We start from the raw sequence: 23,723 nt of genomic DNA on the forward strand, positions 1-23,723 counted from the left end.
AGATGACATGGTGCAAAATATTGTTCCTTGGTCGTAGTGGGGGAGGGCTGCCCATACCGGGAGGGGGGCACAAAAGTTAGATTTTGCACCGGGCTCCACTTCCCCGAGCTATGCCTCTAAATACTATCGACAATATCTTATACAAATATCAGTTTCAAAAGCTTATACCCTCTAAGGTGCTACTGGTCTCAAAACTAACTATCAAACCGTATGACTTTAATAAGTTTACTTATAATTGTTGACTTATTGATTGATTTGAAGCACAAACAGGGCTGTGAATGAGAAGGTTGGGAGAAAGTACAACTACTACTGCTCTATGGAGATGTGCATGCATGAAACAGTGCTGATTGCTATGCATATTGTTTGAATACTTAAAAAGTAACAGACTGAAACTACCTATGAAGAGCGAATTGATTGACTCCTTTTCCAGTCAGTGAACAGATGGGTGAGCTGAATCAGTCAGTATTCAAGCTATGGACTCCAGGGTTTGTTTTCTTTTTTCTAAATGAGTATTCCTATCATGCAAATAATATTTTTTGTATACCTTCAAATGTCTATATTTCAGAACTCAATGAAAAAACATTCCATGTATCATATTGTATAGTTATAATGGAGAAGATGTATCAACTATTAAAGAAAATTCTTAAGATAACACAAGTAGAAGTGATGCTTATAAGAGCAAAAGTACATTCATGTGGGTTAAATATAGATTCAAAAACAGTCTATCATAAACAAGTCCAGCATCTGGTATACTGTTTCAAAATATATTCTTCAGAAGAATGCAGGACTGAAAATCATAAAATAGATTTTGAAGCAGTTAATTTCCATTCCCAGACACTAAGCAAAAAAGACATACAAAAAACCCTAAGAAGTTCTAACTCTCCCATATGACCAAAGTATAGGACTATCTTCAAAGAATTTAAATAGTATCTTCATTTTCCTTAATTTAGCTTAGAAAACTTATCTTCTGCATCTGATCCCATGGAAACTATGATATCCAGCATAACCTTCTGTGTGCTCAAAGAAAACACTTTCCTTCCTTTACATCAGTAGAAAAAACTGTTTAGATCCAGCTCTGTCATGTTGCTATTTTGCCATAATTATGTTTTTATTTGATTCTACTCCTTTTCCTCTGAATAGAGTAAGATCTGAGACAATGCAAATGGGGAAAAGCATTTATCACTGATATCTGTCTTAAAATGGCTGATTACACACAATGTGCTTGAGGCATGATCACGGTGAATGTCCATTGCAGCAAAATCTCTCAGACTTACCTGTTTTCTGAACACCTACTTTCCATTCTTTCTGTGGCGAGAAAAACCACTCTTAGCATGACTTTTAATTTGCTTCATCACCAGAGTGGGAAAATTTGCCAGTGGGCCCAGCCTTGCCCCACATCTCTTCCCTCTACCCATGGCCTGCCTTACCTCTTCCTCATGCTACTTTGCATGCCTTCTCCCTTGCCTCCCCTCCATGTTGCCAGCTACTTCAGGTAACAGAAAAAAAAGCTCACTCACACAAAACCAACTTCTAATTCTCTTCATATTTCAAGATATCAATATTAGTATTAGGATGAATTGCATTAATTAAAATGTCACTTATGCCTAGGTTCATGTATCTACTACAGAACATTCTATTTGTAGAAACCCAGAAACCCTTCAAAATATGGAAGAATGAAATTTCCAAATAAATCTGGGAAGGGAGAAAACCTTGAGTGAAATATAAAGTTATGATATCAAGAAAAGAAAGAGGACCAGCCCTGCCCGATTTATACTACGTAGCGAACATTCTCGTATGGTTAAAAGACTGGATTGAACTAAAAAATATTAATTTGTTGGCATTCAGAAACTACAATTTAGAATATGGTTGACTAGAATGATTATGGTCAAATACAATGAAAAAATTCCAGATATCCAATAACCATCATGTGAGATCTTTAATAAAAACATGGGTTAAATATAAAGAGGCAATCTTTAGAACCGTGCCTTTATAGTTATCAAGATTGGAAACCTTAAAATAAAAGTAGAGCTTTCTTTCTGTAGCACTCTTGTTTCATAGTCACATTCCTGATCTTGCCACTGCTTTGGTTCTTCCTCTTCTTGCATCATGAGTGTGATCCTACTGCGATATCATGTGCTTGCTGTTTTGTTCTTTTATACCAGTTATACACCATGCACCAAAATAATACTGAAATGGTATTGATCTTAGTGGCAAGATAAAGACAAGTTGATGAAAATTAAAGATAGGATTGCTTCTTATAAGGAAAAATACAATTAAAGAGTATTCAGAAAAGAGGTAGGTTTTCACAGTTAGTCTGATGATGTGCACCCCAGGCTGCAGACAGTATGAAACATTTTTTTTAATTGGGTTTTCCTTAGGATGAAAAGGTGTTACAGAAAGTTATAGAGAGATGTACTGAATGAAGTTGAATTTCTGTTGAATAACCACAAGCTGGCATCCTGAATGCGGTACCAATTTTGAAGAGCAATACTACAAAATAAAAACAAACACATTTTATTAAGCAATAACGGTGATTTCTAGTGAATGTGTTTGTGTTGAAAGGTGATAAATGATTCTGGTGTGAAATTTTCTTTCAAATTATGTAATAATATTAGTGGAATATTCCCCATAAGAAGCTACACTAGCTTTACTGAAGAACTCTGCAGTTCAGTACTGTGAGAACAGCACTATGAACAATGTAAACACAATTCAGAGATAAAAACTTCATGATAAAATAACCCCATCTTACCATGACTGGTCTTTGAAGAAGCCAAGCATAGATGCTGGTAAAGTGTTAGGAACAAAAACTATTAGACCACAGCCACACAACCCAGAAAACCCACAATAGACAGTTGATTCCAGCCAATACAGTTTTTGCAAATTTATAAAACCCTGTGAGATTTGTACTGCATTTTTAATTGGCCCCCATGTTGTCCACAGTAGGCTCTGACTGTGAAGGATGCAAACCATAGCCAAGGTAGGCCAATTAATGTGTATGAATTAGGGTAGAGATTGCTGCCACCATGTTCACTCCCCTACCAAGTGGATACATTCAGCCTGGCTAGAAATGGCTGAAAAGGGCCTGAGATAATCCTGGCATTGGACAGTCCTTTGTTCACAGCTCTTTCTTGCATTCACCAAGCACAAGAAGTTGAGAATGTTATTACATAAATTGGGAAAGTAATTTTTGTTCTTGAAAGAAACTTACAATAGTACTAGAAACTAATCTCAAATGTAGAATTGCCTGGTTCTAGTTCTGCAGCCAAATCACCTTATTGAAAACCATGGAGTTAGTTTCTCTAACACCTCCCCCCCCCCCATTCCCAAGCCTTCCAAATTAGTAATATAATACTTTAGGTAGATCAATAGCACAAGGCCCCTAGCTGAGATTGATTTTGCTCCAGTGGGATTTTTCACCTAATTCATCAAAAATCATTGTGCCTCATGCCATAATAGTCTTTTTTTTAAAAAAAAGAACAGTCAATACTTAAATTATGTCTAATATATTTGCTGTTAAAGGTGTACTCCACTTATTTATTCTTAACTAAAATCTCTCTTCTTTGGTCATTGATGTAGAGCTAAATTTATTTGCTTGCAATTGAACTGCAGCCTGCATTTACAAACAATCTCTGTTATGCTTCCCTGTGGGGGAAAAAAAATCACACATTACCATTTGACAACAAAATTTATCCATATAATATTTGTTCCTACTTTGCTGTCCAAAGCCCAAACATCTACTACATTCACCAGCAGCATCTTACCAATAATTTCTCGTGACTAATACCACCTCAAATGTGAGAACCTGTAAAATGTGTTAATTATTAACCAACATACATGGTTCAGAGCCAAATTGGCTGTATGAGCAGCATCATTAAAGTAAGGTTTTAACTAGCATGGATATGAGTCCTATTTCTACTGAGGCAATATAAGAACCTCAAGGCTCAAGGGGACGGTCAGCGCAGCAAGGGAGCTTTACAATGGGATTTGACCAGGCCTACTTGTTGGGGATTCAATCAAGGGGCCTGCAAATACTTAAAATGCAGGTTTGAGCATGTGTGCTCAGCCTGCTACGGGGCTCATGCCAGGGGACAGTGCCCTCGGGGTCCTGCTCAGCAGTTCTTTTGGTCTGGCTGGAACCCTGGCTCCAGCAGCCCCAGAGGAGACAATGGTAGCCAGGGAGGGCTCCTCTTCACTCAGAAGGCTTGAAATCTCTGCAGCACTCCATTCCCCAGCTCCTACCCCGGTGCGCTTGGGTCCTCTGCGCAGGTGACTGGCCAGGTACCTTTGGAGGTGGGAGGTGGATTACCTTCGGGATGGTTTTAAATCAGGTTTCCATATCCCCTTTTCTGGCAGGAGGATAGCCATGTTTGCCACCAACCTTAGATCTGCCAGGGAGCTGCCCAACATTGTGGCGGCCAAAATCAATAAGGAATGCTTAGCGGGCCAGGTTGAGGGTCCATTCTCCGAACCCCCTTTGCCTAATTTGAGGATCTCTCCCATCAAAGTGGTGCCCCAAAGGCCTCAGGGGAGTAAAGGATGATCCAACACTTATCCTATACAAAAGGAGTTGGTGAATGATTTTATCAATCCTGTTAATTGCTTGGTCCGTTATACTAAGAACATAAGAACATAAGAACATACTACCCTGGATGAAGTGGTTGGGCTAATCAGGCGCACCAGCTGGTCATCCTTATTGGCAAAATATGACATCCAGTTGGCATTGTGGCTGCTGCCTATCCACCCAGGGGACTTTGATTTGTTGGGATTTTATTTTTGGGGCTCTGGTATGTAGACAAGGTCATGCCTAAGGGCTATTTCATACTATGTACCGCCTTTGAAACATTCAGGACGTTTCTGGAACGGGCTGTGCGAGACAGGGTGCCAAGGGTATTTGGATGACTTTTTGTTTGTGGGTTCACAGGGTATAGCAGATTGCGCAACAAGTTTAGCAGCCTTTCAGAACTTGGCAGAAGAGCTCAGGGTCCCGTAGGCATCTGACAAGATGGTGTGTCCCTCGGTGCACCTGACTTATCTTGGGGTTCAGCTGGACACAGAGGCAGGGACTTCTTCCCTTCTGCTGGACAAATTGTCAGTACTCCGCTCTCTGCTGGAAGCCACCATCCAGAAATGGAAGTGCAAGTTGCAGGAGGTGCAGTCACTTTTAGAGCACCTTAACTTTGCTTGCCAGGTGGTTATCCCCAGACACATCTTCTGTGCCCACCTGGCAAGATCCACAGCTGACTGCCTTGCACCCCATCACCACATTTGGATCACTGCAGGTCTGAGGCAAGACCTGGAGTTTTGGCTGCAGCTTTTAACGCATTATAACGGTGTTTCACTATGGTAAGCCCTCCTTTAACTTGAAGAGGAATTCCAGGTACACACCAACACGGCCTGGGGAATAGGTTTTGGGAGTTATTTCAGGGCCGGTGTTGCTGGGGAGAGTGACCTCCTGTCTGGACAGCTTCGGGACATTTCTGGAATTGTTCCCATTGGTGGTTGCAGTACACATTTGGCAGGGACTTTTTCACAATCAGTCAGTCCGCTTCTGGTGTGACAATCAAGTGGTGATAAAGGTAGTGAACAGGCAGTCCAGCCGTTCAGAAAGAGTCATGCACCTGGTTCGAGAGTTGGTGTTGATATGCCTTGTCAATAACATCCTTTTAGGACTGTTTTCCTCCCAGAGGTCACAAACAGCATCGCTGATGCTTTATCTCATCAGCAGGTGGACCGTTTCTACTCCCTTGCACCCAAGGTCAACTACAGCCAGATCCATTCCCGGAGCAGCTGTGGCACCTTGGCAGCACATGATTGTGGACGGCATCCTCCAATCCTTGGCTCCTGCCACTCAACATTCCTACAAGGGGGCAGTTGGCTCCTTCTTGAACTTTGCAGCACCTTTGGGCCTGGCAACGCAGCAAGGGATCCCTGAAGGTCTCCCCCTTCAATATTTAACCAACCTCAAGGTCTGGGGGTTGGCTCCATGAACAATGAGAGTCCACTTAGCAGCCATCTCATTTTTTAGTAAAACGTTGGGAATCCCTGACCTAACCACATCCTTCCTAGCCTGCAGGGCATGACAGGCTGGCAACAGGCTTCCCCTCGGCCTTCTGATGGCCATCAGTCCATCACAAAAGACCTGCTACAGGCATTACTCACAGTCACTGCCTCTGTCTGCTCGTCTCAATATGAGGGAGCGTTGTAGTGGAAGGCTTGATGGCACAGACCGCAGAGGCTCTGTTTCAAGCTCTCTACCCCCGGCAGGAAGGGGTGTCACAAAATGGGTACACACCCAAGTGGCACCTAGTAACTTCCCATCCCAATCCCCATTGGGGATGAAGCCGGGCTCAGCATGGCTGCTGCCCAAAGGGCCAGGTTCATCGGTTGCTGCCTGGGGGCCAGGATGTGCCCCTCATGCTTGCCCAGCTTCCTATGTTGATTAATAAATAGGCTGTGGCCAATTCTTATTCTAACTAAGAAATGTGTCAGTGGTCATTGGTGAGCGAAAATCCACACATCTGCAGGCAAACAAAATTGGTCCATTCTTCCAAATGGAAGTGTATTTGCAACACATATTTCAGAGACTAGTCACATTTTGGAGTAGCAGTGGCATAGTGGATAAGATCAGGCATACTCTAATCTGGAGGAATCAGGTTTGATTCCCTGCCCTGCCACTTGAGCTGTGGAGGCTTATCTGGGGAATTCAGATTAGCCTGTGCCCTCCAACACATGCCAGCTGGGTGACCATGGGCTAGTCACAGTTCTTCTGAGCTCTCTCAGCCCCACCTACCTTACAGTATGTTTGTTGGGAGGGGGGAAGGGAAAAGAATTTGTAAACCCCTTTGAGTGTCCTTACAGGAGAGAAAGGGGAGATATAAATCTAACTCTTCTTCTTCTTTACTGAATAATTGTTTAGCCTGTATAACTTGCTATGCACAGGCAATGCTATACGGTGTGGTACACAATTTGTGATATCACTTACTTGTTCAGCACCAGGAACTTCAACACAGGACTGTATAAATCTTCTCATGGCAGCAAGATCAGCTGAAAAAGAATTAGGCTCCACTGGATGGAGACTCCCACGGTGCATTCCCTTATCACATCTATCCTATGTATTACTTTTGAGCACAAAACACAAACTATATAACAAGCTTTATAGGTAAGTAGACACTGCCGTTTTTTCAATTTACATCAAAATATTTTCCTCAGGTCTTAGCCTTCTTAAAAGACTTTATACTTCCGAAACATTTTATAAACAATAGCTGCAAATGGAAATGTATGCGATTAGAATACCTGGTTTATAACAGTTACCAAAGGCTATTTTTTTTCTGATTTGCCATAATTAACTCCACCTGGCTTGCAAATCATCTTCCAACATTAACTATTTTCAGAAGCACAGCAGGAGGGATCCACCAATCAGATGAAATGATCATCCACAGCTGTCTCTTGTTCAGTATTTACTCAAGTAGTTAACAATTTGGATTACAATGTTCTGGATCTTCCTGTTTTAAAGGACATTTGGCAAGTACTTTTCCTGTCACATGTTTCTAATGATGAATTGCTCAAATGATACATTGAATACATTTATTCTTCATTCCTATATTTATGTTTCATATAGTTTTATACAATACCTTAGAGTTAATGATGAAACAGTTCAAAGAGCTTGACAGCAGGTGAACTTATTATTATGGCCAAACTGAGTTGGAAGTCATCTACATACATACGAATGATTCAGCAGTCCCATGTCACTATCTCAGAGAAGGAAGTAGCTGCTAGTGCTGGAGTAAAGGGAAAAAAATTCTTGATCAGGTTTTTTTTTCTTGATTCCATGCTTTCTTGCTGTTGATTTATTGGTGATTTTCCCAACAAAATAGCAAAATTAAAATATTTCATTATCATGCCACTGAGAGGAATCATATACTTTTTGAAACAATTTGAATATATGAATAAAACAAATCTTTTTAAAGGTAATAATTAGGTACTTCAGCATTAGTATCATGTCATATCGTTTTTGTCAGTGAAATCACAACAGTTAAAGCATTTTATCTTTAAAATGAAATCTAAAGAAAGCCCCAGGTTTTGTCTTGTACAATTTTTGGTTCTTGTGCAGTACAATAATGTTAATTCGAATGTTTGTTTATTATTTATTGATCTTGTGTGCCACCCTTCCTAAATGGGTTCAGGACTCACAAAATTGCCATAATACATGACCAAAATCATAATAAAACATAACCAATATAAATACAATTACAAACAGTTATAAATATATTTTAAACTAGTGGGCCTGGTCACGTGGCAATTGCCCTTCTCATCACAGTCCGCAACCCACACAGATGTCCATGCAGGTCCAATGATCCGCAGCATAGCCTTTTGGGGTGGTCAAATGGAATCTCTCTTTCCCTCTTCAATTCACTGGATGGAGCGGGTTGGGAAGAAGGGCAGGCTTGGTGTCAATGTGCAGGGAGCGGGTTGGGAAGAAGGGCAGGCTTGGTGTCAGTGTGCAGATCTGCATGGGCAGGGCCATTCCAGCTTCTGGTGCAAGCAAGTGGCTGGAGGAGGTAGAGCTGTGGCTTTACATGGGTGTTCCTGCACCTCTTCTTGCCCTGGCTCCACAGCTTATCCTGCCCACCCTCCATTTTTCTTTGGTTTTTAGGTATGTTTGGGGCATCATTATGCTGGGTTTTGTTGTCTCTTTTATTTTTCAACTGTCACAGCTTGGCAGGTTGTGCATGGGAACTGATTTGTTCTGGGGAAAAGAAGTCTGAGTGCCCTCTCTCCCCATTTGTGGGGGCTTCCATAAGAGGCCTCTGGGGTGGAGCAACCTTGGAAACCACATGCCCAGGTCAGGCTCATGCTCCCTGGCAGCAAGGGGAGTTCATTCAGAGGGCAGCACCCAGATGGCTCCCTGTAACTTGCTGCATTGGTTTTCCCCCAGCATTTGGGCTTGGGGGAAGGTTATTATTGGGGGACAGCAGGCAAGCTTTCCAGTGTTCATATTCACCCCCTTTGCTGCACCTCTGCTTCCTTAGCCAGCATACCAATAAACAGGTTGTGGCCAAATTTTATTCCACAAAAAATTGGTTGTCTGCTTGTTATTTTCTGTGTCCTTGACTTCCCTTTCAGACAGCAAAAGAACATCTCCCCAAAATCAACTTTTCTGGAAACATAATGGGGGAGGGAAAGACAACAATAAACAGATCCCAAGTCATCTACATAACAGAACAGAACAAAAGAGCAGAAGTCTTTAACAAAGAAAATAATCAGAAAGTGAAGTCAAAGTAAAAAATAAAGTATGAAACAATGAAAGAAAGTAAGCTAGGTGACAAAGCACCTCTACCAGACCCAAAAAAGGAAATAGGGAACAAGGGGGAAAATAGCAAAAGTTAGGAATGGTACAAAGAAAAGAATAAAATAACTTTTAAAACATCAGAATCCTCCTCACACAAACATAAAAAGTACAAAAAACAAATTCAACCCTAAAATACAACAAACAATAACAAAAGCAAAAATCCAAACATAAGTAAACAAAAGACCATTAGACCTTCCTGGGCTCTTTAAATTCTCCCCACCACACCTAAAAAACACTTATAAATTAAAATGTTTAAAAATACTTTTAAAAATTTAAAAATAAACTAATTTGTCCAACTTAGTTGGTGATCAGTGACCTTCTCCAAGCAGGATTCAATGCAGCTCCAGTTGCAGGCTTGCAGGCCACAGCGGCAGTAGACCTCCAGAGTCTCAGAGCAGAAGCTAAAGTTTAGCAGTGCACACTCCAGAAACTTCTCACTGTAATGGTGTGTAGTTTAGTTAGCTTCTGTGACCTGTAGAGGTCCAGCTATACCTAACTACCTTCCCTTCCTAAAAAGAAGGTGCATTCCTTTCAAATATCAAAGAAGGCTATGCTCAGGTTCATGTACAAAAAGTCAAGTAGGATGAGAGCTGTAGTTCTGTAAGATTTTGTAAAGGTGATAACTGGAAGTTTTGCTTTATGTTTAGGATTAGCCAGAAGCGTATTGGGGGAAATGGCACCTGGGGCAACACCTGCTCTCATCCCCTCCATGCCTCCCTGTGGCCCGCTTACTTTTGCAAGCCTGCAGGGAGGCTGGGAGAGCTTGGGAGGCAGTGAGTGGCTCAGCGGGCACCTGATGCTGGCTCCTGCACTCCCCGGCCTTCCTCCTGACAGGCTGGCCTCTGATAAAGGTGGGGAGGCTGGCAGCCCACCACAAGCCCACCGAAGTGCCCCTCAACTAGAGGGGCACTCAGAGGGCCTGCGGCAGGCTGCTGCCCCCCCCCACCTCTATCTTCCCCTAACACTTGCTTTAATGCTAAAATAATAGCAAGAGCTGAGGAGAATATCCTTTCTTCGGTATAGTAATTTGTTTTTTGTGTGTTCTGATGAATTCACATGGTTTCAGATGACATGTAACCCAAGGCTGAAAAGATTCTGCTTCTTCAGCAAACCAATATTCATCCATTGACATTGCCTCTGCCATTTCCTTTAAACAGGTTCTAATGTTCAGAGCTTTCGTCCTGGGAAGTATATGATGTATAAAATCAGAATGTGTTAAAGAAAGTGATCAGGTACAGAAACTATCTTGTATCTGGTGTAACAAGAAGTCTAAGCAATTCAGTTTCTGCATGTTTCCTACAGAAACCTAATTAAATAGCATGTCATCAACATTTTTCCCATGTCAGATCAGGGTCTGTCAACATGTTGCAATTTTGCATAAAAACTAACTAACAAAAATGAGGCTTATTTGTGAAGTTTACTGCTTGGTTTTTTATGTCTCGTTTCATCTCACAATTCTCACATGGAGAAACTAATGAATAACAACAGAAAACCATTTATAGTTGAATATGATTCTCAATTTATTTTCACATTTTTAGGGATCTGCCATGGGATGGAGTTTCTGTCACATGTAAGGAACATATTTTGAAGGCTTGTGCAACCTGGAAGGCTATTTATTTTTCTTATAATGAAAAAATACAAGAATACGATAGAAATTCAATGAATGATTTTTATTTATTCTGGCACCTACTTTAAATATGCCATTTAGCTGCCAAGAAAGAAACACAAACAACCTTTCTCCCCCCTCTCTTCTAATTGACAGTTTTTGCCATTATATACCCAAGTGGCTCCAACCAACTCATGATGTGTGTGCATATACACTGCATTTAGAATTCTTTAAAACACATAGCTATTGTGCAAACATCATTGAAAGAAGAGGTTAAAAATACAGCACAGTTTCAAACTGTTAATAATATATTAAAGATTTAAGGCTGAATGAAAAACTGTATGCACAAAGTCACACAGCTGGGATAATGGAAAAAAAGAAGTGAATGCATAAATAAATTACTTGGGCAGGCAAAGAACAAATCCACAGAGATTGGTGGCAACATATTGTCAAAAGACAGCTTCAGGCAGAATAGGTGAAATCACAAAGAATAGACATGAAACACAGAAAGAGAAACAAAACTTCAGGAGAGCCACAAATGCAGAAGCCTAATAGTTATTCTGATGGGGATACGTTGACAGTGCACCAGAAGAATTGGGATCTAATCAATCTAGAGGACTGCAAGTATTTGGAATGGGTGAATCAGATAAATGGAGTGTATGAAAAAAAGCGAGTGAACAAACTGATTTTGAAGAGAATATTATGTTCCTGCCAAAAGTATCTTGACACAGAAAGTGGAAGACAGATCATTTGGACTTGTACATGACAGTTGGGTCATACTCTCTTCTGAATGCAGAGATAAGATAGCCCTCTTTAAAAGACAACCTACTGAAAATATGGCAGAGGACTGCAAAGTGTAATTCAGAACAACTGATGAGAAACCTGGCTTAGAATGACAGGATAAAACAAGTAATTATGGGGAGCACTGATCTGTAAAGCCGTCCAATAAGTTAAATATTTTAAATGGAATCGGTATAATCTATCGTTTAAAAACTGGCACAAAAATGTCATAGATAACTTCACTCTTTAATTTGTTATGGGATTAAAGCCCAGTAGCTTTCTAATATTTCTCCTTTTGTTCCATCTCAGTCTCTTTCAGCCTCTTCAGTATGAACCTGAATCCCCTAATTTTCTTCCTGCTGTGGAAAAAAAATCAGAATAAGTCAAAGACATGTTACAAGCAAATTCAAAAAGAGAATCAAATAAGCCTCGATGAAAAGATACATTGGATTTCTCAATATGCGTCTGAAAAATATGGGAGTTTTTTAAAATCCATGCCTTTATTTCTCTGGATTGTTCTGCCTTTCTTCCTGTTGCTTTCCCCCTTATTACCCACAATGAAGGTGTGACAGATTAGTGCTTAAAATGGTTAATTTTAAAAGGTGCAGTTCAGTCAGAGCAGGAGCACCAAGAGTTAACCAGAGATCAACCTGATTGGCTGGCTGAGGTGCAGTAGCCACAGAGGGGGTGTGCTTGCTTGTATAAAAGCAGAAAAAGTCTGTCTGAAACACAAATATTTGAAAGATTTGAACCAGAAACAGATGGTTTGACACAGAAATCGTGCCTGTCACAGAGGGAGTGAGACAGAAGCCCATTCCGCAAGGGCCCCCACAGCAGCTGCACACCGGCATATATGATGCTGGTGTAACTCAGGGCCATTCACACACTGAGGTGCCACGAATGGGAGGGTGACACCCCAGAGGCACTTCCATTTTCCCACACTTGCCTTCTCTCCCTGCAGAGCTCCCCAGGGATGAGGAAACATGGCCATGCTGCCCTCTGAGCTCCGTGCATGGGTGTGTCTCCTTGTTCCCTGCAGTGTGGGAAAAGCAGGAGGTGCCTAGAAGCGGCGCTGGATGGGAAACACTGTTTCCCAGAAGCCTCGCTCATTGAGCAAGACAGGAAAACAGCATTTCCCCGCTGGTTGGGGGGGAGCATGGCGCTGCCTCAATGCAAAGGTGGCAGCCGTGTGAACAGAGCACCTGGAACAGTGTTTTTATCATTCCAAGGATGCTGTTTTTGGCTTGTTGAGGAGTTTGCCACAGATTGTTTCAGTCCTCAGATCCAGTCAAGAGATAGTGTCAAAAACAGAGACAGAGAAAGAGAGGGAGAACGGCTAGGGGGCCAGTGTTCTCTAAGAAATCTCAAAGACTGAGTGGGGACAGAGTCTTGTTTTCATCAGAGGCTAGGAGGTCTGGTGTTGATGAAAGACAAGAGGGAAAGTTATTTCACAGGGACATTCCAAAGATCATACAGAACACTTGCCTATTGTTTCATGAGGAGACCACACCTAGATACTGGACCAGAGAGTTCATGAGGATGTGTTAGTTTAACTGGCAGAGTTAAGCTAGGGTTTAGAGAAACCCCAGAGCATACTTTGTCCCAAGCCAGTGTGATTCCCTTTGGAGTTAAGGGTGGGTGTTTTAGGAGAGTGTTCATGACCGTGTTGGAAAGGTTTACCCTAAACAGAGACTCTTGTTCGTGAAACTGAAACAGCCATTTAAGTGAAACTGCATTTTATTTGTAACATCAAAGTAATATCTGCCTAGAGAACCAGAAATACTTAAAAACCTCTCTGTAACATCAAACTGAGAAGAAAGTTTGCAAATAACGTCTAGTTTTGTTTTAACACTTAAAAGCCTTTCAGGGTTCAATTTTTACCTCAGTACAGATGGAAGCATATTTTTCCTGTCAGGAATTTATCCTAAAGGTCTTCTGTGGGCGTGAATAGGGTGTGTCTAGGCTAATGGCAGCTATCAAACATTCACCCCTTACACACTCCCTCCTGCTGGGCCTCTGTCTCTCTTCAGGGAGAGGAGTGTGTTGCAGGAAGCAAGGTTTTTAACAGTGCAATAAGTAGTTTCAAAGGCAATTTGTAACACATCATATGGAATTTCAAAGGGGCAAAGGTCATAACCTCCATATCTATTATAAATATTGGAAGTTGTTCCTTGGATTTGGGCCACTATGAGCCTCTTCTATGTCAGGTTATATAATATGTGAGGTTAGCTGATTTGTAGTGGGACTTGGTTAAATTATTTATCTTACAAAAAGTAATCAGAAAAATATTTTTTCCTCTGATCCTATTCTGAAATTAGGACCATGTCATACTACCAGTGCTGTTATTGGATGTATGGTGACGGGATCTGAAGACCTCTCCAATGTGCCTGGTAAGGAGACCATCTCCACCCATGATTCTGCTCTCTTCTCTTTTCCCAAAACATACCCAGAATGCAGCAACAAAAGACTCTTTCAACAACAACAAAAAACATTTTGGTTGGACTTTATGAGACTCTCAGCATCTATATGGCAGTGTCCTGAAGCATGGCCAGAGTAAAAACCTCATCTTTGTCTAATTGATGAAATGCAAACACTCCAAAAGCCCTCACCTCACTTCCATACCCAGCCATAACACAGCAATAGCCACATCTGCACACCTGCCTATCACTTTTATCTTGCTGCAGTAAAACTGTTAATGGATTGTGAATCACCCAATCTCTTGCACTAAATTGAACAGGTCCACTTATGGCACCAAAATTTATGCTTCATTCTCCAAATAGAGGGAGAAGGTTAACAGTGCTATCTCTTCCTGACTGGGAGGAATTGATTTTCATATCACTGATTAAACATTTTTCCTTTATAGTTTCTGTTGTTGTTTAATTGTATTCCACCCTTGTTCTTAAATAATGAGCTTGACTTGCTAAGAAGTGAAAAGATACAGGGAGCCCCTTTATGACTCATACTTTTGCTAATGTGAATTTTGTGTTATTTTTCACAAAGGCCCCTTCCGCACATGCAAAATAATGCATTTTGAAACCACTTTCACAACTGTTTGCGAGTGGATTTTGCCATTCCGCACAGCTCCAAAGAGCACTGAAAGCAGTTTGAAAGTGCATTATTCTGCATGTGCGGAATGAGCCTAAGACAGGGAACAGAGTACAAATCTTGTTCGTGATCTTACGGTAATTCATACTAGCATTGTATGGGTATTCTGCAACAGTGCCCATCAAATGTTGTGCTGGGACCCAAGCTTGGGTTTGGGGTATTTTTGTTTGATTGTTTGTGTTCTGACATATTCTGGTTCTTAACTCATGGTTCAGTTCACATGCTGGAAGTAGTCTGGACAGAGGTTCTCAAATAGGCTTTTAGATCTGGGCACAGATAATTCATGTTTGTTATACCAATCCTTCATATTTTAGTATCTACTTACTAAGCTAGCAGGAAGTTCTCCTCCTCCTCCTTGTCCTGTTTCTCCCTTTTATCTACAATTGTTCTTTCCATCTGATTCTTTTTTGCCTATGCACTTAATGGACATACCCAGTGTGGTTTGCAAATAACTCCAGTGGATAATGTTCAACCAGTGAGAAGACAAACTTTCCCTTTCTTTTATGACTTAATGAGGCATTGTACTGAAGAATTACATCATCTTTATCTTTTATTTTATGCTGTTTGCCTGAATTTCTGGATGGAATGGTTTTGATAGCATTTACTGCATCTTTCATCCATCCAAGGTTAAATAATAAAACTGCTTCCATTATCCAAGGTTAAATAATAAAACTGCTTCCAAGATTTTCTTTTTGTTCATAGTTGAATTTGTCGTAAGCAAAACTCAGACTTCTGCCTGGTAACATGGGAGGCCTTCAAGATAGCTTTGCAGGTTTTCTTTAGAATTTGACAGCACTGAATTAACACTCAGTAGTCAAATTCAACAAACCATGGTCCAAATGCTCATTCAAGTACAAAACAATTCTACAAGTAATAATATCCCTATTCCAGCTGTCATCTCAAAATGAACATGCATGTGTGACACTGTAGTAAATGCCTTACACCTCATGATTGGTGCCAATGTTGGAGCCCAAAAACATAATTATTGAGTTTGCACTCTGTGAGGTTTGTTATTTCCATCCTGGGTAAGTCCTGTAAATTTGGTGATAGTGCCTATGGAGGGTAGAATCTGGGGTGGGATTTCACCTCGAATATGTGACACACCATAGAAGTTGTCCCCTGAAGTTGGTATTTCTCCATGAGAACTGATCTCTGAAGATCAACTGTAATTCCAAAAGGATTCCCAGTCTCACCTGAAGGCTGGCAGTCCTAATTTTGCGCAGAACAGACTATAAAGTACTTCTTTGCTTGTTAAAAGGGGTAAAGGGCAGGGGATGAAGCAAGTGGGTATGAATCATTTGTGTAGGGCAAAGCTATTCAGGACAGTAGAAATAGAGATAATTCTTGCTAGGGGAGAAGAATAAACAGCTGGGCAACCCCATCCACAAGTCCAGGCGGCCAGCTAGTGTACCAGGACTGTACAGCCCCCGCACTCCCAAAAGGGCTTCTCAGTGGTGCGGGGAGACTGCATAAGTGTGAAAACCTTCCTGCCAGTGAGAAGGCCCCCATTTGACTTCATAGACTTAAGCTACTCAAAAGTGTAGCTTAAGTCTTAATTCTGGCCCAATACCTTGGCACACGGAATGGCTGGGGAAAAGTTGGCTTCTCCCCTGACCACACCCTGGACCACATCTGGTGACAAGGGTGCTGGGATGCTGGTGATGCCTTTGGCATCATCTTCCAGCACTGGCTGGGGGCATGGCAGCTGCATGTCACTGGCTTCTCCCCTCTTCCAGATAAGTGCCTTGAGCAGAGCAAATCCACTGGAATGGCCAACTCACAACTCTCAGATTTGTTCCACATTGACTAAAACTGAAAACAGGGTAGTCCTGTCAACCAGCAGTAGCATTCAGAGGCAGAGACACAGGGGCACTATAAGGGAATGGTGTGACATGACTTGTAGGCACATCCTAGAAGTGACATCATTCCTTTCTAGAAATCCATGAAAACTCTATGGTAGAACTATACAGTTTACAGCAATTTCTCAAGAGCAGTAACATCAGTTTTGAGCTCCCCCTTCTGAAAATGATATAGTTTTGTCACCCAAAGGCTTTTAAAGACTTTTCTTCCTCCAACCACTGGAGTGGCAGGGGAAAATAACAGCCAGGAATGGGGGATCTCCTGTGCCCGGCAGGAAAACTGTAAGCCCTAAGAGAGAAAAAAAACTAAAATCAGTACTAAGTGATCTGAAACAGAGGGTGATTCCGCACGAGCCAAAAACAGCGGTGTGAAAATGGTAACTCCTTTTACACCATTTTAAACCATTTTGCACTGTTTTCACACCACTGTTTTTGGCCCATGCAGAATCTACCAGAGAGAAACCCAAGAGCAAACCCTTAGGCTGACCAAAAGCCTCTTAGAATTGTATTGTTCTTAGTGATATTACTTTGAGAGAGAAGCAGGGGAATTAACACAATTGGACTATTAATAAACAATGAAATTGGATTTGGGTTGTAGAACATGACAGAAGTCTAAAAAACAGAACTGAACCAAAGGATAAGTATTAACATGGCACTTCAAAGGGTGCAAAATTACATACGAATCCAGTTTACAGCAAACTAAACACAGTAGTTTAGACAACAGTTCCTAATAATGTATCTAAGTAATTTTATAAAGTAGCTGTTGTGGATTTTCTGAGCTGTGTGGCTGTGGTCTGGTAAGTTTTGCTTTTAATGATACACCCATATATATGGCTGACATCTTCTGAAGCATGTCATGGCAAGATTTGCTTTTTTTTCCATGGCACAGTGTGGAGTAATTGTGTGGGAAGGTATGTTTTGTCTAGCTTACAGGAGGGTGAGGCATATTTGCTTGTGTCTATGAAGTTGCATTTGCAATCACATTCACGGCACTAGAATCAACAAGGCTGTAATTGCGACGGGGGCAGCGTGCATGCTGGGACCCGGCCTGATCACACGTGACACACGAGGGCAAGGGTTGGAGCACGCTCCTAAGAACAAGCCAGCTGGATCAGACCAGAGTCCATCTAGTCCAGCTCTCTGCTACTCGCAGTGGCCCACCAGGTGCCTTTGGGAGTTCACATGCAGGATGTGAAAGCAATGGCCTTCTGCCCGCTTCTACATATTAGGCGCCACGCGGTTGCTCTGGCCTCTTTCAATGCCTAGAGCAAACTGACCCTCCCTCTCTCCCCTTTTGGGCAAGGTTTTGCTGCTTATTTCGTTGCAGCCTTGGCGGTTTGGGCAGAGGAGCACATCTTTATGGGGAGGACGAATTTGCGCACTGAACCTCCCCATGGTTGGGAGCCTCTGTAAGAGGTTTGGGGTGGGGCAGGCTCATGGCGCATGCGTTGGAGGCCTTTGCAATCAAGCCTGACACCCCAGCAGAAAGGGGGCCATAGCGGGCAGGCACCCAGGTGGGCCAGTACCTTATTTGTTCCCCAGTATGGATTGGGGATGGTGCCAGGGTCAGCCAGGGGTCTGACCAGCTGCTAAATGGATGCACTCCTCTTGCTTGCCCAGCTTCTGCCTCAATAAAATTGGCTACGGCCCAATTTAATTACAAGATGTGTCTTGTGGTTATTTACCAGGTGGAATCTCTGTGCATCTGGGTGCAACTGCGTTTCCAATCACATTCACAACTACATTTGCAATTGCATTAGCTTTGTCCAGGTGGAGTTTATTTGCAGTTGCATTTGAATGGATCTGGTTTTTTTTAGTGTTTTTTAATACCAGTAGCTAGGTTTTGTTGATTTGCAGACTCTCTTCCTTTTTGTTGAAACTGTCTTGATCTTTTTTGGATTGTGACGGCTTCACTGTATCATCTGACCTGTGGCTGTCATGATTGTTAAAAAATTCTGTCTCTTCAAACAAGATTCTAAGTCCAGCTTGGTTCACAGTACGTTCAGCTACTACTGATTTCTCAGGTTGGATTAGTCAACTGTGCCTTTCATTTTTTTTAATTCTTGTCAGTGCTGTGCTTTGTGTAGTTTTTATGTATACCTGTCCACAGCTGCATGATATTCAATAGACTAGTGTGGAGGTAAGGGAGTCTCTCTTGTCCTTTGCTGATGCTATCATTTGTTGTATTTTTCTGGTGAGTCTGAAGACTGTTTGAAGGTTATGTTTTTGATCAGTTTTCCTGTTCGATCAATGATTCCCTTGATGTACAGTAGAAATATTTTTCCTGTAAGAGGCTGTTTCCTCACTTCTGCACTTTTCTCTTTGTTTTATAGTTTTACTGATTTCTTTTGTGGAATACCTTTTAGCTTGGGTAGCCCATCTAGGGAATTCAGTTCATCAGTAAGAAGATGAGGTTTGCAGATCCATTTTGCACTGTCTACTAGAGTTTTTATTATGTCCCTTTTTTGTTGTGGGTGATTGGAGTTTTTATGTACACATTGCTCTGTATGGGTCAGTATTCTACAGACAATGTGGTCCAATTGTTGGTTTAATTTGCAGATGACCATGACATTCAGAAAATTTTCCTCTTTTTTTCCCATGATGAATTGAACATTTGGGTGGATATTGTTAGGAGCAAGAGCTACCAGATCATGTTGGGAGCAAAAGCTTCCAGAACACATTTACAAATTTGGAAAATCCACAACAGCCAGTTGATTTCAGTCTTTGACAATAACTTTTGTGAGGCATTTTGTATAGTGCTACCCTATTGCCTATGTAGTAAAGCCGTCTTGAATAATTCAATTTTGCATTAGAAATAACTGCCTTTGACATCAAGAGAGTAGCAGTGCCATCCTAAACAGAGGCCCTTTCCGCACAGGCCTCCGGGCGCCCTCACACTGGCAAGAATTCTGCTGGCGTGGGGGTGGAGGCTGTTTGCACACAAGCGTGCGAGCGGCCCCAGCAGAGGCCGGTGCAGGAGAGGCGGCGCATGGAGCCGCCTCTTCCCCGTCCCTCTCTTACTTGCCTCGTCGCCATCGTCGCCCTGCTGTCTTTCTAAGCCCCGCCCATGCTGCCCTCCGACCTCCAGGGGTCGGAGGACAGCATGGGCGGGGGTTAGGAAGACAGCAGGGCGACGACGGCAACGAGGCAAGTAAGAGAGGGACAGGGGAAACAGCGTGTTCCCGGCGGTGCCGTTTGCACCGCACCGCAGGGAACACGCTGTTTTCTCAAAAACACCCCTTTAAAGGGGTGTTTTTGAGGACGGCCTGACACCGCCCTGAGGGAGGGGAAGGAAAGCCAGGTCGGTGCTGCTGCATTTCAGCAGCGCCGCCTGTGCGAACAGCAGCCTGGGGGTGCCGTTTTTGCCATCCCCAGGCCGCCGTTTTTGGCCCGTGCAGAAAGGGCCAGAGTTCCAGGCTTCTGAGCCCTTTGACTTCCATTTATTTAGAAGCGCATACATTTTCACAGAGTTCAACGGTTCTCCTACCCATTCCCCATTCCCTTTGACTTTGGAAAGCTTATTCTGATGAAATTTGAGAGTCCCTGTATTAGCAGATTTTTTTAAAAAAAATTGGATGGATACAGAATTTAGAATAAGGAAAATATTGAGAAAATTATTATCCATCCTACTCATAGCAGGAACAGCAATCCACAAATCACTTGCTTTGGAATAACCTCAGTAATATCTATTCATTTGAAGCTCAAAGCTAAAAACTGGTGTAAAGCTTCATTTTTCTGTCTGGTATTTTGAACAAATAGGTATGTAAATAGTCACCCAACAGAAAAGTTATTAAGGAGGATCATGGCTGAGTGAAAGGCTTACTGTCCTCTTTTCTCTGTGAGACTGAGCATTTATGCAGAAGGAAGGCACACATGCCTACTAAATGACAATGTTCTTAATTTACAACTCTGTTTTGCTCAAGGTAGGTTAAGGTCGGGGGGAATAATCATCAGGCCTGGTGTAGAGAAGGATTGGAATGCAAACAGCTTGTACAGGAGCTATCAATGTTTAAAGTGTGTTAGAATAGATCATACTACATATGAAGCCTGCTGGGTGATCTTGGGCTAGTCACAGTTCTTCAGAGGCAGAGAAACACACACACACACACACACACACACAGAGAGAGAGAGAGAGAGAGAGAGAGAGAGAGATGGGCCAATGGGTTTCTGCTCTAGTTTCTGTTTTACTTACCACTCTACTGCAGATTCAGAGAAGACACTGTTCCTTCTTAGAATATGGTCCTATATACAAGAACAAGATACACCAGAGCACAGCCACACAGCTCGGAAAACCCACCACAACCAGTTGAATATGGCCGTGAAAGCCTTCGACAATACATGGTCCTATATCGTTTTCTATTCTCTGTGTTTAAAAGCTATATAAAGATTTCTTGAGAAAGGTCGTCTGCCAGTACTCAGTCATTTGTTAATGTGGTGAAACAGAAACTAAAATCTGAAGAATGCTAAGAGCTTCCTTTCCCCAAAAGTAGACAGGTTGTATTCCATTAATGGCAAAGTTGCTACATGACTTGTGGGAAAACTCTAGAAGTCCAATCTCTGAATAAAAGTGGAAAATTAACCTAGATGAAAAACAGTTTCTTCATAATTAAATCCAAGTGGTTCCCTTTCTTTCAAGGTAACCACTTTAACTTGATGCAGTTTCTGAATTCTTGCGACAAACTGCTTCCACGTGCACAGCAATTAGTTATTTCCACTTTACATGATATGTAGACAGCACTTTACAACATGGGAGATCATCGTTTACCTCTGGTGAATTATCTGAAGCTATTTTGTAAAGGAATGCTTACTGATCCTTAAAGCATATTTAACATCAGTGGTGCTAGGCTTACAGCTGCCTAGAGGTAAACAGAGCAGTTTCTGGAAACAAGGGATAAATTTCATATATACATGAGCTCAGAGAACTAGAGAGAATTACTACAGGAAAGGGATCTGAGTAATTTTCACTCAGCAAGTGAACATAAATATCAGGCTTGATTAGCAGAGCCTTTGGGTGCATCTGGTCACATTTCAAATTGCCCTTTTAAAGAAAAAAAAACCTTATGAGGTGGAAAAAAGATTATAAATAGGGCATTTTCCCCACTTTCAAAGTCGTTCTGCAGTACAGCACACATTATATTATAAAACCCCCATGAATCATGTATTAATCTACTTTCATATTTTGATTTGGAATGACAATATTTGTTTTGCAGTTTAATTTTTGTCCCAGCATCTTAACAAATCAGTCCTGAACAGATTGACTACAATCACGATTCATCTTTAGGAAAATGCACGTATACTCTCCACCTGCTTTATGTTTATTTGTATTTTGGATTAGTGCTGTAATCCTAAAAAGACTAGTTATATTTAAATGCAAAAGGGTTTGATCTGCAGGTTCACTGATAACAAAATTCAGTATTAAAGGAGGTATTGTGTCTTTGTTCAAAGGTAATGTCATCACGGTCTTTTTTTTTTTTTGATGGGCTGTATTATATTTCTGGACGCAAATCTGTAACATGTTAGCATATTGCAACATCTTTTATGAACCTCTATTACTGTGTTAATGTTCAATTTATTGATATTTAAAAGGGAAGCCAAATGATTTTTTTTTCCTTTGGGAAACACCGAGCATTCTGTTGTGACACTTATAATTTACCTGGATTGGTCACCATCACTAATATCCGATGTAACATATATGAAGCATATATGAGTTGAGAAGTTTAATTCTAATTGATTATTTTATTTTTGTTACCTCTACATGCCCTTTCCTATCATCAATAGAAGTCTGCATTCTAAGACACTCTTTCAAGTAATGTTTAATAATATAAGTAATCATGATGCAATGCAGACACCACTAAGGCCCCTTCCGCACATGCAGAATAATGCACTTTCAATCCACTTTCAATGCACTTTGCAGCTGTGTGGAATAGAAAATCACAAACAATCGTGAAAAAGGATTGAAAGTGCATTATTCTGCATGTGCGGAAGGGGCCTAAGACACCACATGGACACTGTAATCCTGATGGCTGTTAATGCACTGTAATCCTGAAGCAAGCAATTGATACAATAGCAGTAGCACAGGTTCATTCCTTAGGTGTATTCCATAATGGGAAAAGAGTATATGAAAACTTCATTCTGTATAATTCTGCTTCAAAGCTAGAACCATACAGAGGCAAGGAAAAGCTTGCTGTGAAGCTCACAAGACCTCACTTCTGGGAGTGGGTGGAGTGTAGAACTCAGTCAGAGCTTCTGACAGGATTATTGGAAATAGAGCTAGTTCATTTCCTGAACTGTGTGTGTAGAACAGGGGGAGCTGAGAGTGGGAGAGATGGTGCCAGTGAGAAACCAATCTCTAGCCAGGAGGGGAATTTCAACTTTACATAGGAAAAGAATTCCCATCCCTAGTTTTGAGGTGGATTCACTTCAGAAGCTCTGAATAGAATCCACAGGCAGATCGAGGCAGTCTGAAGGTAAAAAGGAAATTTGGTGAATCCTTCTGGATTTCAGACATAGAGTTCACATATGAACCTCGGAGAGCAAGTCTGAGTCAATGTTGTATAACTACCACAAAATCTTATTTCAAAGAATTTAGAAATCTGTGGCAAACTGAAATCTTGTCAAACAGCCAAAGGCCACCTGAGATGTACTAGAACATCTTAATATTTGTATGAGACTGATTCTTACCAAATTTCTTCATGCCCTTACATGGTATGCACACAAACATTCAATTTATGGGCCCAGAATTAATAGATTTAAGTGTATCTAAAAGGCAAAATGATCTCCAGACCACACCTGGAGGTTGGCAAGGCAAAGTCTGAATACAAAGATCTGAATACACACAACGCCACATTTTTATACTTTTTTTTGTGAAGAAATGTATATGACATCTAAACCACCACCCATTTGTGGTGTCAAAATGGGAGATTTAATTTATTTAAGTGGCCTCTAGGCCCCAGCTGGAGGTTGGCAAGCCATGAATGCAGAGGATGGCTTTTTCTCACATGTTAATGCTGCTGAAGAGAAGTAT

This window comes from Sphaerodactylus townsendi, linkage group LG10, assembly GCF_021028975.2.
Source record: "Sphaerodactylus townsendi isolate TG3544 linkage group LG10, MPM_Stown_v2.3, whole genome shotgun sequence".
Lineage (NCBI taxonomy): Eukaryota > Metazoa > Chordata > Lepidosauria > Squamata > Sphaerodactylidae > Sphaerodactylus > Sphaerodactylus townsendi.